The sequence below is a fragment of the Sinocyclocheilus rhinocerous genome, unplaced genomic scaffold, assembly GCF_001515625.1.
Source record: "Sinocyclocheilus rhinocerous isolate Xijiao unplaced genomic scaffold, SAMN03320098_v1.1 scaffold1435, whole genome shotgun sequence".
Classification (NCBI taxonomy): domain Eukaryota; kingdom Metazoa; phylum Chordata; class Actinopteri; order Cypriniformes; family Cyprinidae; genus Sinocyclocheilus; species Sinocyclocheilus rhinocerous.
Genome location: NW_015644861.1, coordinates 327,007 through 345,620, shown reverse-complemented (window position 1 = coordinate 345,620; position 18,614 = coordinate 327,007). Strand labels below are relative to the sequence as shown.

The window sequence follows — 18,614 nt, the reverse complement described above, 5'->3', positions numbered from 1 at the left end:
ATTCCTTTGTGGAAGGGAAGTTAATTCATAATTTATTATTACTTGAATAGATGAAGAGGAAACTAGGCAGAAACAACTGCTACATGTGGACATTCATGTGCTTATGCACGGAGGTGCTTTCACTGCAGTGATAAACATTCACCAGGTCTTTAAAGTACCGGTAGTCATCATCTTATTGAGTGTATTGCAAAGTAATTTTTCAACTTAACCACTAGTAAAACATATTTCTCCAAATTAAGTAATACTGCAGCAAACTGCTAAATTCATCTAGCAGAAATACAACTAAAAATAGACAGAAAAAATCCTTGAATTTACTACAGAGCACAGTTTTCATAAAAAGAGTTGATGCAGAAAGTAGTTGGAGCTTAATATTTTGCATTTAGGTAACACATTTGTTTTTCAGTAATGCTAATTGCTATTGCTAATTATTTAGCATGTGTGGGTCACACTTTGCCTGGAGCAAATTCAATCTGAAAACTTGAAATCACCACAGCTAAACATCAAAACAGCTAAATGTTTGGAGGAAAAAAATGGTGTAGAAACAATTTTCACTCAGAAATTGGTAGTAAATTTCACAAACAATTACAGAAAAGAAAAAAAAAATGAAAGTAGGAAAACTAGAAATAAAGTAGAAATAAACAAACTTTATACTGAACACCATAGTTTATATTAAAGGAATAGTTCACATCCAATATGTAGATGAGTTTGTTTTTCAGTGGAACAGATTTGAAGAAATGTAGCAATACATCACTTGCTCACCAGAGGATGCTCTGCAGTGAATGGGTGCCATCAGAATGAGAGACCAAACAGCTCATAAAAACATCACAATAATCAAGTAATCCACACGACTCCTGTCCATCAATTAATGTCTTGTGAAGCAAAAAGCTGCTTGTTTGTAGGAAAGAAATCTATAATTAAGACATTTTAACTTTTATCCGTTGCTTTCGGCTTTTCAGCAACTTTGTTGGATGAACTGTTTCTTTAATTGAGTAAGTTATCTTATCACGTGTTGTTTACGGCTAAAATACTAGTCCACAATCCATAATAACGCTTCCTCCGGTGGAAAAAGTCTGTCCCCTGCTGTCCTCTCACATCAAAATCCACTGACATATTTGTTTAGAACTGTGCTTGATCTGTTCATATTTCTCTCCTGATTCAGACGAGACGACTTTTTCACTGGAGAAAGCAATATTATGGATAGAAGACTATAGATAGTTTAATTACTAACATATTTGTAGTGTATGGCTTTAGATGTCTTGAAACACATAAGGACTACTTTTTGATGCTTATTTTGCACCTTGACAGCCCCTGGTCACTATTTGGTTTTGTGGAACGGAAAAAAGCAGGATAAACATTCTTCAAAACATATTTTGTGTTCTACATAATGAAAAAAGTCCAAATGGATTTGGAATGACTGCTGAATAAATGACGACAGAATTTTCATAGACGGACCTGTAACAGAATAATTTCCATTGTTAGAAGAGATGGAATGTTGTAGCAAAATCATCTCTAACTCCAACATTTAAGAGTTAAATCATAAGAAGGAAACCCCAGTAAGTGTTAACCAATAAAAGAAAACTTGTAACAATTCTAAGGGTTGTGTGATGTCTCGAATCAAGCGCCACAGCAGCATCCCTCAGTCTGACACCATGACAACCGCAGCGCGCGAACGCTGGAATCTTTGCAGCTGCCGCGAAGCCCAATATGAAGACAAGATGCCGCCATACGAGCGCGAGACACACTTGTTCCTTTGAAATATTCCTCGCTCCGCACTCTTGGAAAAAGACGTCGAAGATTCGCAAAACCACCTGTATTTAGCGTCCGTTGGCAATGTGAGATAAACAGGCTTTCTGCTAGCTAAACCTTAATATTTCTGTGGCGTAAGAACTGCGCTGGGTTGAATACACTGAAGTAAGCCGCGCGCATAGGAGCTATGAAATGCGCATTGGAGTCAGCAATGCTCCTCATGGCGTTTACGCGTGGAGAGCCCACTGGGGCGTGTGTGCTGTGCGTGTTAATGCATGTGTGAGACAGTGAGAAAGGAAAATAGAGGAAAGAAAAAAGGCTTGTATTTGCCGCACGCGTTCCACTGGCTCTACATGGGGAATATGAGGATCTCGGGAGGACGCCAATGATAAATAGTATTCCAGACTCCCCTGCCACATAAGAAGACCACGGAACACCCTCCTCAGAGACCCCTTGTTTGATAACGAGGGACGATTAAATATCCACATAGTAAGGCGCATCAGGTAAGCGACGCCATACGGGGATTCGTTACATTCGCATTGAAGTTCTAACCCGTCTTTTGTCGAGCATCATTTGATGCGTCGCAAAAGTCAAAGCGCTCAAGCGCCTTCGTACCTACATCTGCAGGTGTCAGTGCGTGCGTTTGGTCAACAAGAATGGACAAATCACACATCTAGCCATGAAACCTGGTCTGTAAAGTAAATGAAGCGTTTATGCAGATTTTAATGAATTGGGGAAGCTTCATGAGATTTGACAGCAAATATTGAGACCAAGGATTCATACGATAAGAGTTACTACAACACTGATGTTCTGTTTTCTTAAAAGCTCTTCTACGAACTTAAATATTTTGTTGTAATTGTGTATTGGGGTTTCATCATCTTAAACGATGCTGATTACTGCATGGATGCTTAATGCTGCAGTGTTGGTTTGAGTTCAACTTAGAGATCACACCATATTGATTTTTGATGACTATACCAATACAGATTAATTATTTTTGATGTTTAAAGTGTCCAATAACCAATATGCAGAACAGATTTTTAATTATTATATTTTTGCTTTTTTCTACAATAATTAATAATCTTAATACAACTACAAAATAATATCCATTCCGAATAATGTTATATTACTATGATGATTTATTCAAAGTTGTTTGCAATCTAGATGGTGGCAGATTTATTTTGATCTTTGTTTATGGCTGTCTGAATCTGAAACAATACACTTCTCACTTGAAAATGAATGGCTGTTATATAAAAGAGTCAAAGTAATTATCCAAACTGTGTATTAGATAAGTTGCTGTACTTGTAAATATTGTTTTAGGCTGCTTCTTCATAGTGATCAATCAAATGACATCATTTACTGATAGAGATCTAATAAGTTGAAAAGAGTGAATATCAGGACAAATATTGGTCAAACTAATCATCAGTCTGTCTTATTACTGTATTGTCATTTATTCAAAATGCCAAATTATAATGGTCATGTAATCTTTTTTTTTTTACATGCATGTAAGACTTGCTAAGCAGGCACTGCTGGCTACAGGATAATTATTGATACCCGCTGCTCTCTGAGGGCTGGAGATTGTGATCAAAGATTTATACACTCGTTCCAGGCGCTGTTACTGTACGTGTGGAAACAGGTTGGGAAGTAGAGAGGGATTGTCCCAATAGATTGCTCAGCACCTCAAGGGAGCTGAGGGGAAAAAAAAGAAATTGGTGTGAACAGTATAATGAAGTGTTTTTAATGCTTAGTGTTTGCAACTTTACAGATCTTCTTTATGCACCAAGAGCTTGTAACACTCCAAAGAGAAAGGAAAAATTGAAATTGCATCATATGACCCCTTTAATGATTTGGGGAAGCTTAGTAATATTTCAAGGGCAATTGTCATCAACGATGCAAATGATAGTTGTTGCAACATTTATGTTCTGGTTAGTTAATTGGATCTAGACTTTATTATCATTAGTCATTGGTCATTAGACTAATGGCGTGCGTCTTGTGTCTTTGGGTTTCATCATCTTAAACAAGTCCTAATGCTGCAGTGTAGGTTTGAGTTCAACATTTTAGACTAATGGTGTTGTAGACAACTATCATACTTTTTGGCATGAATTAAAGGAATAGTTCACCCAAAAATGAACATTTGCTGAACATTTACATATCCTCAGGCCATCCAAAATGTACTGCAGATGAGTTTGTTTCTTCACCAGAACAGATTTGGAGAAATTTAGCATCACTTGCTCACCAATGGATCCTCTGGAGTGAATGGGTGCCATAAAAACATCACAATAATCCACAAGTAATCCACATGACCACAATCCATCAATTAACATCTTGTGAAGCGAAAAGCTGTGTGTTTGTAAGAAACAAATCAATCATTGACGCATTTGAACTTTAAACTGTCACTTCTGTCCAAAATACGGGTCCATAATCCATAATAACTCTTCTCCAGTGATAAAGTCCATCCCCTGTTGTCCTCTCACATCAAACTCAACAGATATATTTGTTTTGGACTGTTTTCACTTGTGAACAGGGCTTGATCTGTTCATATTTCTCTCCTGATTCAGACAAGATCACTTTTTCACTGGAGAAAGCAATATTACCGACAGAGGGCTCTTATTTTAGCCGTTAGCAAGTTAATCTTGATTGATTTGTTTATTACAAACACGCAGCTTCTGGATTACTGGCATTACTTGTGGATTATTGTGATGTTTTTATTAGCTGTATGGCCTCTCATCCTGCCAGCACCCATTCAAACTCATCTACAACTTGGATGACCTGCAGGTGAGTCAATTTTATGCAAATTTTCATTTTTGGGTGAACTATTCCTTTAATGCATTTACACAAACTGTTCCTGTATAAATCCGTTTATACAGATAATATAAATGTGGAAATAAAGTTATTGCATTAATGTTTTAAAAATGAAATTATTCATACAGAATAATAAAAATTATTAACAGAAAAAAGTAAGACAAAGATTATAAATTATGAAATCTAAACAATTTAAGGCTTCTCTGATGTTGCATTTCACTTAACCAAACAAGGAGCACCAGAGCTGGATTGGATACTATGAGTCAGTGCCGTGGCATATTTTAGTACCATTTTATGCTGCAGATACAGTGTACAGTGTACAGAAACCTTAAGACTTAACGCTACAGGATGATAAATTATGTCTGTTCATCTCTGAGGGCTGAGGAGTGTGACCCCAGTTTATACACTCGTTCCAGGTGCTGTTTTGAGTGCAAACAAAAGGGAGGCAGCAGACAAGGTTTGTCCCAAATGAACTGTCCATGCTCATTGCCTCAAGGGAGCTCAGGGGGAGAAAAGAAATTGGTGTGAGCAACACTATTAGGAGGTGTCCAAAAAAAAAAAATCTTTACTGTATTACGTTTAGTTTGTTGGTCTATAAGAGACGCATTGAGTTTGTAAGCCAGGGTTTATTTGGACTAATGTCTCTGGGGATCAATTTAACCTTGTCCCCAGTTTTTCATCTCCAGGGTTGTAATGAAATTGCACAGGACCCATCAGGGTCCAACCTTTCAAGCCCTTGATTATAAGTGACTGACCTAGCCTCTCAAATAAGATTACACCGCTTAATGGTGCATTACATAAGACAAACAGATTTGGGACTAGGTGTGTATTCACTGGCCCACACACAGATCTCCAAAAAAGTGGATTGTCATGCTTTTCTCAGAATAATCATCAAATTCTTATTGTACAGTGCAGCTACAGTAGTGTAAGTGATTTTAAGGATGGTAAAGAGTCCTTGAAGGAAAGGTCCCCCAGACCTCTTATCCTGGATTTCTCTTGCTTATTTTGTCACCTTGGCATCATTCAGGACAAGAAGATGATGGAATAGACTTATTGGTAACAAGTAAAGCACAGATTCTTCAAAATGTAAAGAGATTAAGACAGTTAAAAACTGTGAGAAAAAGAAGGAAAGAGATAAATACGGACAAAGGGAGAAGGTCAGATTTACTTTGTGAGAAGATAATAAATCTAATAGAATTACAGGGTGTCTGGTGGCTTATGCTGTCTTGCTTTGTGGTGACTGAGTGTTTGAGACCAGCAGAAGTCACCTCCACTGAGGCCCAGACTCATACAAGCTGCTTATGCGGTTTACATCAAATCAGAGCCCATTACTGAAACTGACAGTACTCTTTAGCAAGAATAATGTGCCATTATTGGAATGATTATTGGCTGAATGTACCTACTGTTTTGGTCATTATAAAAATGCTTTGGATGCATCGATGGATGTGATTATTGTCACATTTATACCTAAAGTTGATTAATGATTGGTCCATGTGATTTCAAAATGGGTCCTTTTAAATGCCTCATGCTATCTTGCCTGCTTGGGAAAACATACATTGGTACTTTATTTACATTTATATAATGGCAATGTATGTATGTATGTATTTATTCATTTATTTACTCTTTGTTAATGCTCAAAAATTACTGACCTGTCCTATCTTAAGTGTTTCCATGCGCCATTCTATGAGGACAAGATTTTGTAAGTAGAAGCCCTCTGTGCTTAGATTGCATATGTAATTTTTAAATCAAATTTTACTTAAATTATACAAAAATACACTACGCTGTCTAGGTTCTGATTTGTCTTTTTTTAGTTTTTAATTACAGTACTGCATAATTTTAAAGTTCCCTTAAACACAAATGCCAGGCACAAAGTCACACTTCACACTTCCACCTAGTGTTAATTTTGTCAGCTATTTTCATTTTAGTCTTAGTCCCGGGCTAAAATGTCCTTGTTAGTTTTTTATCATATTTAGTCAACCTTATCCTATTTAGTTTTAGTCAAGTTTTAGTCGACTAAAAGTCTCAACATTTTAGTCTAGTTTTAGTCCAAGAAAACCTGAAGTATTTTAGTCTAGTTTTAGTCAATGAAAACGTGACATTTTAGCAATAAGATTATTATTAATTAACCGTACAGCAGCATTAATTTTGGCAGCCATTTTTAATTTAGTCTTAGTCTTACTCAAATGTACATTTTAGTTATCATATTTAGACAAAATTCGTAAAAAAATGTTTATTCAATGAAATGTATGAGCATTTTAGTCAGGTTTTTTAGTCAATGAAATATTAGTCACATTTTCGTCATTCTGTATAATGGTTAAACTGATCAAATAAAAAAAATTCTCAAAATTATAATCGTAATGAATTGTCATTTGAGAAATTTACTTTTGCATTTCAGGTATTGCACTTTCTCCGTAAGCACAAATCAATAGAATGTGGACACATACATTGTGTATTTTACCTCATCTAGTATACTGATTTATTATAGGCTTTTTATTTATAAATCAACACCAAAGACTTATGCAATCTCTCTGTTTACATTATGAAAACAGCTAAAACAAACGAAAAATGTTATAACAGTGAAATTCCTAGTAATTCCACTAATTCTATAATTGCAATAGTCTATTTCTCTATTAAAACAACAGCGATTGAGTAAGTGTATTAATTCAGCGATCACAATCGTTGTCATTTGAGAAATTTACTTTTGCATTTTCAGGTATTGCACTTTCTCCGTAAGCACAAATCAATAGAATGTGGACACATACATTGTGTATTTTACCTCATCTAGTGTACTGATTTATTATAGGATTTTTATTTATAAATCAACACCAAAGACTTTTGCAATCTCTCAGTTTACATTATGAAAACAGCTAAAACAAACGAAAAATTTTATAACAGTGAAATTCCTAGTAATTCCACTAATTCTATAATTGCAATAGTCTATTTCTCTATTAAAACAACAGCGATTGAGTAAGTGTATTTATTCAGCGATCACAATCGCAAACAATATAGTGAGATCTCATGACAGAACACTGAACGGCTGAATGACGCTTTCATTTAGATTGCTAAACTCCAGCTTGTTTGTTTTTCAAATCATCTGCGGCGGCGCTTCCGCAATGAGCGTGCGCATGGTTGCCAGATTGCTTAAAATAAGCAAAACACACTGGGCAAAAAATTTATGAATTTAACAGCGAATCTCTGATCCGGGGATTAGAACTCTTTATATCTGGCAACCGCACTCATGAAAGCTAGAGCAGTCTGCAATAACATTTTGTCTCCTTTTTTGACGAAAATAAAAATGTTTTTGGTAAAGTTTTTATCTTTTTGAATACATTTTAGTCTCGTCTTATTTCGTAAACGAAATTGCATGTTGATATAGTCTTAGTTATCGTTTATTGACCTTATTGTCGTCTCGTCTTCGTCTCGTCTTAGTCATGGGAAAAAAGCTCTCAACGAACATTTTTCGTCATAGTCTTCGTTAACGAAATTAACACTACTTCCAACCAATGTGCAGTAAGAACAATATCCAATAAAAACTTAGTGCTTACTGTATATAAGGCATCATGTGCTCCAGATCCACAATCAATATGAAAAAGTATCAATAAAAGTAGTTATAATGAAATTAGAACAGTAATATTTTACAAAAATGTGTGTGTGTGTGTGTGTGTGTGCTATGTTTTTTTTAATGCTTATTAGAGTATCATGCTAATGTCTCCAGTGGGTCAGTATTGAGTCAAATCTTCCATGCGCTTCATGCGAGACAAGCTATTGGTATGGCTCATGGATTTGCCTTAGAGCGCTCCAAATCAGTCATGTTTGAGTTCCCATGCTGTTTAGGATGCCGCCTTAGAAGCTCGCTAGGTTGTGGAACAGAGCTTCAGACACACAAAACAGAAACTTTGATCCCATCTCACATTGATGACATTCTTTAGACATGACAAAAGCATGGATTTTAAGTATCGCCTAAGTTCACAGAGAGGAGAGTAACTCAATGTGCCTGGCATTTTAAACTCTCACACCGATGCTTTACATCACTGCCACACAGCATCTACATATGTCACGGCAAACAGCTCTTAACCCTGAAAATGACTCACAAGATGAACTCACTCATGGCTTATTCTCTCCCATAATTATCACCGCTACTGAATTAAAGAGCCTTTCCATAGACCAGCGAGTTTGTTGATGTGGATAAATAATAGAAGATTGTGTTTGCGTGTGTGTGCATGTTACAAACGCAAGGGAGACTATGGGTTGTTAATTATCTATTAAACTAAAAGGTTAAACTGGAGATAGGCTGTTGGGAATACATTCAGGTATGACTTGAGGATTAATAAGAAAATAGTATCTGTTGTACAGAAGCACACGGATGTGACTGAATTTAGAGCAGGATTGGCTTTGCAGGATTCTTTGGATTTTGTTCATGCAGCCGACTAATGAAAAAATAATAAAGCATAGAAAGTTAAGTATGGTATATGTATAACTTACCCTCACCACTTAATAGTCAATAATAAGTGCCTCTAATGAGAGGAAACAACACATTTCAAAATTTCCAGGCGTTTCTGCCAGGAAAGTAGCTAGAAAAGAAAATCTTTGATCATATTTGAGCATGTAATGCAAAGCAGCTAGTACACAAAAAAAATGTTTTGCCCCTTTCCTGCCTGTCAGATAAGTATTGGAGAAGCTAGATCTGGGCTTTTCATGTTTATATGTGAAGCATGCTGGGAAGAACAGCCATAGTCCTTCCAGTCTTTGCATTCTTTACACTAGACAAGGCGGAGATGTTTCCGTGCTTGTCTTTCGTAAGTTTGTTTTGGATCATGTGAGATTGCTGAGCTTAGCTCTTCATACAATTTTAAAGGCTTCCCAAACACCCTCATGGGTTTGCTCCTGGCTTTCAGACATGAGGGTGGAGCACACTGGTGGGTTTGCTAAAAGGAAAATATATAATGGTGAGGCAAGCAGTCGCTTTGTATTATTAGAGAATCTGATGGGAGGAAACATTTCCTTCCTGTTAAATTTTCATAATACGTCTGCCCGTCAGTGTTTGTTAGGGTTTGTCGAATGAGTAATGGAAAAAGGACAGAGGTTTCCTCTAAATGTTAACTGTAGGGCTGCTAGGGCATGACAGATTGACCATGATGATAAATTGCGACAGCAGACAAATAACGGAAGCTAGAAATGGAAAGTTTGTCAAAAAAAAACTCAGTTGTTGTTAACAAACAATTTAAAAATTTTTGGAAAAAGGACAGAGGTTTCCTCTAAATGTTAACTGTAGGGCTGCTAGGGCATGACAGATTGACCATGATGATAAGTTGCGACAGCAGAAAAATAACGGAAGCTAGAAATGGAAAGTTTGTCAAAAAAAACTCAGTTGTTGTTAACAAACAATTTAAAAAAAAATTTGATGTTCATTCAGTCCTTTACCAGGCTGTAGTTGCTAGACTGTTGTCAAGGTGTTCTGAGCCATTGTTAAGCACTGTACTAAAGTGATTTAGGTGTTTCCTTGAGCATTTTGAAGTGGTTGCCATGATAGATAGATAGATAGATAGATAGACTTTTAAAAATGTTACAATTTCATATTCATCTTAGACGGGTTTCCTGCAGACTGTCTCTTTCAAAACACACACAGCACAGCAAAGAGTTTAATTGGATTACAGTGGCGTAAACGTGCCATCCTTCACAATCTGCTGTTTTGTAGCCTCTGAGATGGCGTGCTTGTTTCTGATGCCTCTAATACCCGTACATGTCTACCCAGTTGGATGGCATCCATGCCAGCCTGTTTCTTTAGTTACGACTCAAGCAGTATGTGCTAATCTCCCTGCTTCCCGTAAATCAATGAAATTGTCCTTAAGACACAACTGTGCTGTGTCAGACCATTTTTGAATTAATTTACTCATCTCAAAGGACCAGACAAGCCCAAAAGAGTTCTTATAAACGTCTGTGTTTTATTCTCTTGAGGTTTCTCCTGAAAGATCAATACTCTCTGTCTGATCCAGTCTGGAAAATACTCGTCGATGTATTGATTTAATCAGTGTGCCCATTCGGACCTCGTCAGTGGCTTTTCATTGATCATACAAGTTAAATTTATTTCCCCTCAGAGCACAGTGTGTTTCTTTTGTGACTCTTGTTTTTCTTTACTGCGGTTAAAAACAGGGAAAACAAAAAGCTATTTGAGCAAGACAATACTACAGTTGGGTAAAGCCTGAGACTACTAGTAAAAATTTTGCTATTTTGCATGTTTAAAATTAGAAATTATATTATTAGCAGAAAAAATGTACTTAAAGTTGATTTGAGAAATGTATATGAATTTCAGAATGTCTTAGTATTTGGCATCTCTTTTCTGCTTTAGTAACGATATCCTGAACTCAAACTATAACCGTCTTAGCGAGTTTTTGCAAAATCGTATGATCTACATTTTGCACAAACAGACCAAAATGAATGGATTTAACATCGTCGATGCCACAATGTAGTCGATGCTTACATGTGATCAGTGACCTGTTCTTTTTTAAAAATACTTCACATAATGGTACTGTAAAAACAGTTTCAGATCAAATGGTTTATCAGTAAATCAATAATTTTGGTAAATGCTATGGAAGGAAGCATCACTGAGTTCAGGCACTCCGGAATGGCTCTCAGTCAAACCAGAGAAGCTTTCTCCACTTCAGATGGATCACTGGGGATTGTCCTGCACACTTAGTTTACGTCTAATTTATCAGCTAATGTTGGCCCAGCTTATACTCTGATGATATTCCTCAGAGATAAGCAGCCCTTAGCGGACTGAGAACCATAGATTAATTACACAATTAAACCATCTGCAATTAGACTGCAGAGATAATTGCGCGGTCAGAGTGGTGCTTTGTAGAGGAGTCACTGGGGCTGTCCAACGTATGCCTTCCCTTTATCTTCTCCTCAGGATTAGAAGCAGGGTAAAGTTTATAGGAAGGATCATCGATTGTTAGAAATCATTATACTGCACAGCAACCACATGAAAGTAAAAGAAGGCCGAAGCAAGAATTTCTTTCTTTGCTGGTCAATAGGTAGGATATATGACATATTGTGGCCCAAAAAATTATTTGCAGACTTAAGGCCCAAAAACAATAACTATAACCAGGGGCGTCATGCACACATTATTTTTGAGGCGGCACGAGTGTGTGTGTGTGTGTTTTCCCAAACTCATTAACTGAATTTTCATGAAATATCTTGATTCTCACCTTTATAGATTATGTTGATCTATTATAGTGGGCGATGGTCAAAGTAACCTAATCTATTAACTATGCATAAAAAACCTGTCTGTTTATTTAATTCAGGTGTTCCTGTGGCTAAGTGGTAGAGCATTGCGTTAGCAGCGCAAAAGGTCGTGGTTTATTCCCAGGGAACACACATGCTGGTAAAAAATGTATAGCCTGAATGCACTGTAAGTCGCTTTGGATAAAAGCATCTGCTAAATGCATAAAAAAAAATTATTAACAGATATGGGTGTCATGCCATAACATATTTTTAATACGACTGAGTTTATATTTAATGTGAATTTAACATTGAAAGTTAATGCGATTAAAAACATTGCAAGTTAGTTTACTAATCATAACACTTTCGTTGTACAGAGAGCAAAGAACATTTACATTATCAAAGAACATTTTCACTGACAGTCTAGAGTTCAAGCACTCTCAAAAACTCCCATTAAAATCACTGAAGCTGTTTACACTGCGAAATTAATATCTTACAGATTCGTACACACATTTGCACTTTGTTATTTCTGACGAGAGAATTCGCCAGAAAGAGGTATTCAGTCAGCGAGCGAGAGAAGAAACCACCGGCATTTTAGTGATGACTCATCTAAACGTGTCTGATTGGTCATTGCATTCATAAGCTCAACAGAATCATGTGTGATTGGTTATAATACAGAGCTGTAAAAACGCGTCTGTCTCTGGCTCAGCGCCAGCCAGCGAAGCAGATTTGAATTTAGCAGCTGATGATATCATGCGCTGAACGATCTAATCACACCGGTGTGATTGTATTAAATATAGAAAATATTAATCTGCTAATTTTTTTTGTCTTTTGGAAGCTGCATTTAAAATCCACTTGGCTCAAAAATCTGACTCACTTTGAATGGGCATGACGCCTCTGACTATAACGGTAACTATATTAGCATACACACCAATGCACGATAATCATAAGCATGCTCTGCAGTTTTGTTGTCTGCTGTTTTAAATATTACAGCACTTTAAAGCAGGATGGATTCTGATTGGCTGTCAATGTTTTTATCATTCATCAGCTGGAAAAATAATTCTGATAATGATTCCAGCGGTATTGTTCCTCTGTGTCATTATCATTATAGTTGTGGATAACCCTATTCTCAGAGAATTAGAACGATTATTAAAACTTTATAGTTATCATTATACTTATTGTCTTTGGTGGGGCCTTCAACATCAGCACGAAATTAAAATTCCTCAGTGCTATTTATTTTGTAAATGCATGATATAGATCTTATTGTGAATGATTCATCCGTGTTTGTGTTTCATTTTCATATGTTTCATCTTCTGGTGTAAATGACAGACTTCTCTCTAGTGACATACTCAGGATTTCTCCAATCATTTAGTCCGCTTAAACTCCGCCCCTCCACAATCGGAACTTTAAGCCATTGTGATTTTAAGCGGCACTTAAAAACAGTGTTGGGAGTAACGCGTTACAAAAGTAAAGACATTACAGTAGTATATTACTTTTTCCTGTAACACAGTAATATAACGCATTACTAATAAAATTTGGGTAATATTATAGGCTACTCGTTACAATCTCGGTAACGCACGTTACAACAACATATTTTCTCATGCACACACAATACAGCATTGCAAACGTTGCAGCCTGTTCATTATCAGAATAATATACAGTCAACTAAACATATAGATACACTCGTTAATTAAAATAGTCCGTAGTACAATCCGCGTTAAGTACAAAGCCTGGTTTACATAATAAATAATAGTTTAGCAATCAAATACCTCGCGAATATAGAAACATTTGGATTCGTGCCGAATGAGAGCGGTAGGCTCATATATACATAATAAATATACATAGTAGGCCTACACATATATTATGCAAACAAAAACTTTTATTTTGGATGTGATTAATCACAATTAATCGTTTGACAGCACTAAAAGAAATATAGAACAAAAATTATTTTAGAGCAAATCGTATGTCTCAAATGATAAAACAATGTATTGCTGTATTGCATAGTTAATGTCATCATAAACTATTGTTACTGACCAAAATCACCATGGGGCTTGATAAAAGATATAAAACATGGTAAGAGAGGGTACTACATATTTTTGGTAGTTGAAAGCATTAACAAATTAGCCAATTTATTTTATATACAAACACGCAAGGCACGGGGGATGTGTACAAATTTGTGAATGACAAATGTCTCAATTCTTTATCAATCAGCAGAGCTTTCATCTGAGTTCTGCAGGAGCAGATTCCATGTAGGAATTCTCTGTAGGAAAGCATGTAAAACTCACTTCTCAGTTCTCACAATTACTACAACCTTTGCTTTTCATTTAGAAGAACCAGCAGTATTCTAACACAATGGTATAGTTTTTTCCTAAAAGCAACCATGATCCATTTTGAAAACAGCACTGATCCTGGAAAGGTTCGCCTGTACCATGTGCCTATCCAGTATCTAAAAATTAGCATTAAGGAGCAGAGAGCTGTGTGGGTGTACCAGCTGCAGTGGGGGCAAGTGCACTGATGTGTTCACCAGCATAGGATTAACATGGGGTGTGGATATTTAGAGACGCTGAGAAAAAGAACTCAGATTGAGTGAAAGTTGAGATGTATTGTTTGGTAAAAATCATTGTTGGCTTCCACATACTTTCTTTCTTTCTATAAAGGATGTAAAGTTGTGATGTAAAGGTACAGATCTTTTCTTCCATATTGTGATTTGTTTTTTGATTCCATATTAATATATGGAATGTGTACATCCGAGTGAAAATGAGTGAATTATCGGAAAAGAAAAAAATAGGGAGGGGACTTGGTTTTATCCATTGGTGGTTGATTGAAAGTAGGCAGATCTGAATGTGACCTTGAGGTCAACTGTAAAGGTATGTTCACACTTGGCAGGTTTAGTTAGGTTAAAACAAACTCTGATGCAATTGCTCTGTTAATGCGGTCAACCAAATAAGTGATCGCTGCCATCTGAACCTTGGGGTACACCAAGCAAGCAGAATGAGACCCACCTTTTAACAAACTCTGGTGCAGCTTGACTGATATATGAACGCAACATGGACCAAAGACATCTAAACGAACCAAAAACAGAACATGATGTCAGAGGATGCAACCCTAAAATGGTATTGGATCTGTATCAGCCGATACTCAGAATTTTGGTATCGGAATCTGATCAGTTTTGAAAAAATGGTATCAATGCATCCCTAGATTTAAGTGGACTAGGTAAATGACTTAAGTCCAGTATATGTCCCCAAAGAGAACTCTAACATTTCACCAGGAGTTATGACATTTTGATTAAACATTACAAGCTCAAAAAACATGTATGGATTGGTCGTTCACAATAAAATGTATAAGATCCATTAAGAAAATAAATAGGGTGAATTTCTGACTTTAAGTGTATATGTATATATATACAGTGTTGGGAGTAACGCATTACAAAAGTAATAATATTACAGTAGTATATTACTTTTTGCTGTAACGCAGTAATATAACGCATTACTAATCAAATTTGGGTAATATTATTACTCGTTACAATCTCAGTAACGCAAGTTACAACAACATATTTTAACTCAAAATTAAGTGGTGAATTTACCAACACCGCAAAACAGCACCAGAGAAAAAATTCCGCGGGTAAAATAGTTCGTCTATTTCCTGTTGCTGGAATTAGATGGTTCAGATGACTGCAGAGACGGATTCTACATTTGTGAGACGGACACACTCCTGTTATTTTCAGTTCATCGGAGAAAAGGATAAGAATGCATGGTGCAATATGTGCGAAACCAAACTCTCAACATGGAGAAATAGCACGAGTAAAACCTGGAAACACCTGGACTGGTGCCACTAACACTAAGCTATCGGAGAGAGAGCTGCGGGGTCGGAGAAGAGAAAAAGACGGCGGACGAGCGCAGACAAGCAACAAAAATTACGTTTAACTAAAAATAACAAAATCTGTTTTTATTAAATCATAGCCTATATATAAAATGAATGAATGTGCGAAATATTTGACTTCAATAGCCAAATTAACAGATTAACAAAACGAAAGGAAAAGACTGAGAGATATAGGCTATGTTGCTGAGTTTGGTTCATATGCTATTTGTGTGGCGCGGCGCTCTACGAAAGTCCAGGGAAAGGAAACCGAGATGACAGAAATAAAAGTAAACACATTGCAGTTTCGAATGATCTGTATGACCAAAAATAACAGAGTATTTTTTTGTTGTTTGTTTCCGCTGTTCGATCGCGCCGGCGCCTCACGCACACACATACAGCATTGCAAACGTTGCAGCCTGTTCATTATCAGAATAAAATACAGTCAACCAAACATAGATACACTGGTTAATTTAAATAGTGCGTAGCCTACTGCGTAGTACAATCCGTGTCGATCAGCCTGAGCTCGGGCCAAACACACATTTGCTCATGTGACGAGGATGTTTTTTAAGTGCGTTAAGTAAGCTTATAAATGCTATGTCAAGTAGCACTGAATTGTTCGTATACTTTATTTATTACCTGGAGATGATTTTAAAAAGCACAAATAAACCATATATATATATATATATATAAAACCATATATAATGTGTGTGTGTGTGTATATATATATATATATATATATATAAAACCTTACTGTTGTCATCTCCCTGCATTAAATAAACATTACATTTAAAAGGCAAAATGCAATTATATTTTGTATTTTTACACTATGTAATATTCTGTTTATCAAAACCGATAAATCTCATCAAGTTAGTGTTTTTACGTATTTTCATATTTATTCCAAAATAATAACAAAAGACAGTAACAATATAAACAATATATTTTATTTGTCAACTGATGTTCAGCTGTTCTTTTTAGCTTTACCAGCGGGTGTCGCTGTTGGACAGTTACTTTGTAAAAACTAGTGACTTTTACACTTTTTAATGTCACATTTTGTAATACTTGCGTTGTTTTATTTTTGTAATATAGATAACTTTCTCATCCAGTTTTTTTTTTCTAAAGAGACTCTGCCTCCCTTGCCTTGACTGATGGCAGAAGCCGTACAACACAAAGATCAGATATTCATTCATCTTAAATTATGATCCTTGCGGAAGTTGCGGCTTTGAGGTTATGTAAATTTTGGTAGGTTATTTTACATTCATTATTCAAATTAATAAAGTGATGAATGGAAATTGGGCAGTTCAATTAAGTATAGAATTTTTGTAATAGCTACAAAAATGAAAATGGAAAAATGTGGGATCACCGAGAAATGAAATGTTTTTTATTACAATTGTATAACTACGGTTTTACTACAAATAACATGCTTAAACTATGGTGAGTGTAGCAAAATGTTTTAACTGTAATAACCTTTTTTATTTGTTTCAAAACCATGTGTAATTTTCGTAAGTTTTTTTGCAAATAATTTTTACTGTTATTTTATAATGATAAACAGTAATAATATATTTATAATATTTATAGAAAGCATTTAATGTTAGAAAAGATAATTTATGCATGTACTGTAAATGCTCTTCAAGTTTGAGGCATTAATTGTAACAGTATATACACCAAACATATTTTCTTCTTTCACAGCAGGAAGACACTTTTTGAGAGACACCAGGACTGCAGCTGACTGGTGCGGTAACAGAAATTTAAATGGATTTTTAACACATATACATATGAGTTTCTGACTTTAAGTGTATATATATATATATATATATATATATATATATATATATATATAAATTGACAAGCTGAAAGAATGCTAATAAATTAAGTCACAGGGTATTAGTGTACACATTACAGATAACATGAAATCTATGTTATGAGTGGATTAGGGGATCTGCATCTATTAGACACTGGTTAGACCCCATAATATAAAATTCAACGCAAAGTGTGAATTGGGTGCTAATGAGTCTGAGTGTGCTGATAAGTGTGTGTGTGTGTGTGTGTGTATGTGTGGTGTCAGTTGAAGCGACACCATATGGAAGACGCCACCTGGTGTGTCTGTTCATCTTCTTCAGAGAAGAAGATCAAAGCAAGACGCAACATCATCACGAAGTCAATCACAGTAATTACTCAAGTCTTCCCATTTATTTTGGAATTAGTGGGATATTTTTTGCTTGCTGATCGGTACACTTTGGAATGAGTTAAGATGAACTGTCAAAACTGCTGGTAAACTGGTAAATCTTTTTGAATATTCCACTGGTTTGCTTACCAATACTAAATTGCATGTTATCCATACACATAAGCAGAAAAACTGAAAAAAAAGCAAAGAAATATGTGTCCTCACTAAAGAAAGCAGCCACTTGTGTGGAGTTTCCTTAAAGGCATATTCTAGGTTGAGTTTATGGGCCATAACTGTGAAATGCTGTCGATTACCACAAACAATAATTTCACCCTTCTGTATAAATGAGTGAGAAACCCATTTATTTATTACCATAATAGCAGCCTAGCAGGCAAGCAGGTCAACCACAATAAATGTTTAATGTTTAGTATTTCTTACCAACCCTGTGTGTCCAAAGTTATATCCAGTTTTTAAACTAATGTCAGGACAGCTAAAAATGTAAAGCTAGTTCCATGTCAAGATACCAGAAATATCATGGGAAGGATGTGACACCAGTAACCATAAAGCACTGTTTACATGGAGCTAACAGCCAAGTTTTGCAAACTTATTACGCTAGTAAAGCATAATCAGAGGTTTTTCCAACTAATCTCACTTCAATATTTGACTAATTTGATGTTCACTTTTATTCTAAACTGCTAATGCAGCGCGTTGGCATTCCGTTAGCCTGTTAGCTTGTCTTTCGCTTTTCCATTTGCGTTTCGCATTTCTTACCATTTCTTTCTCTCTCTCTCTCTCTCTCTCTCTCTCTCTCTCTCTCTCTCTCTCTCTC

At 35.9% G+C, this 18,614-nt stretch overlaps 1 protein-coding gene across 1 annotated transcript in view; it reads left to right on the top strand.

Moving 5' to 3' along the window:
* The first annotated feature begins 2,088 nt into the window (after positions 1-2,088).
* LOC107758875 (short transient receptor potential channel 5-like) overlaps positions 2,089-18,614 on the top strand; it is a 92,732-nt gene continuing 76,206 nt past the window's right edge. Inside the window, exon 1 of the mRNA XM_016576706.1 lies at positions 2,089-2,249. The gene's annotated coding sequence lies outside the window, so the exon portion shown is untranslated. The remainder of the gene's footprint in view (positions 2,250-18,614) is intronic.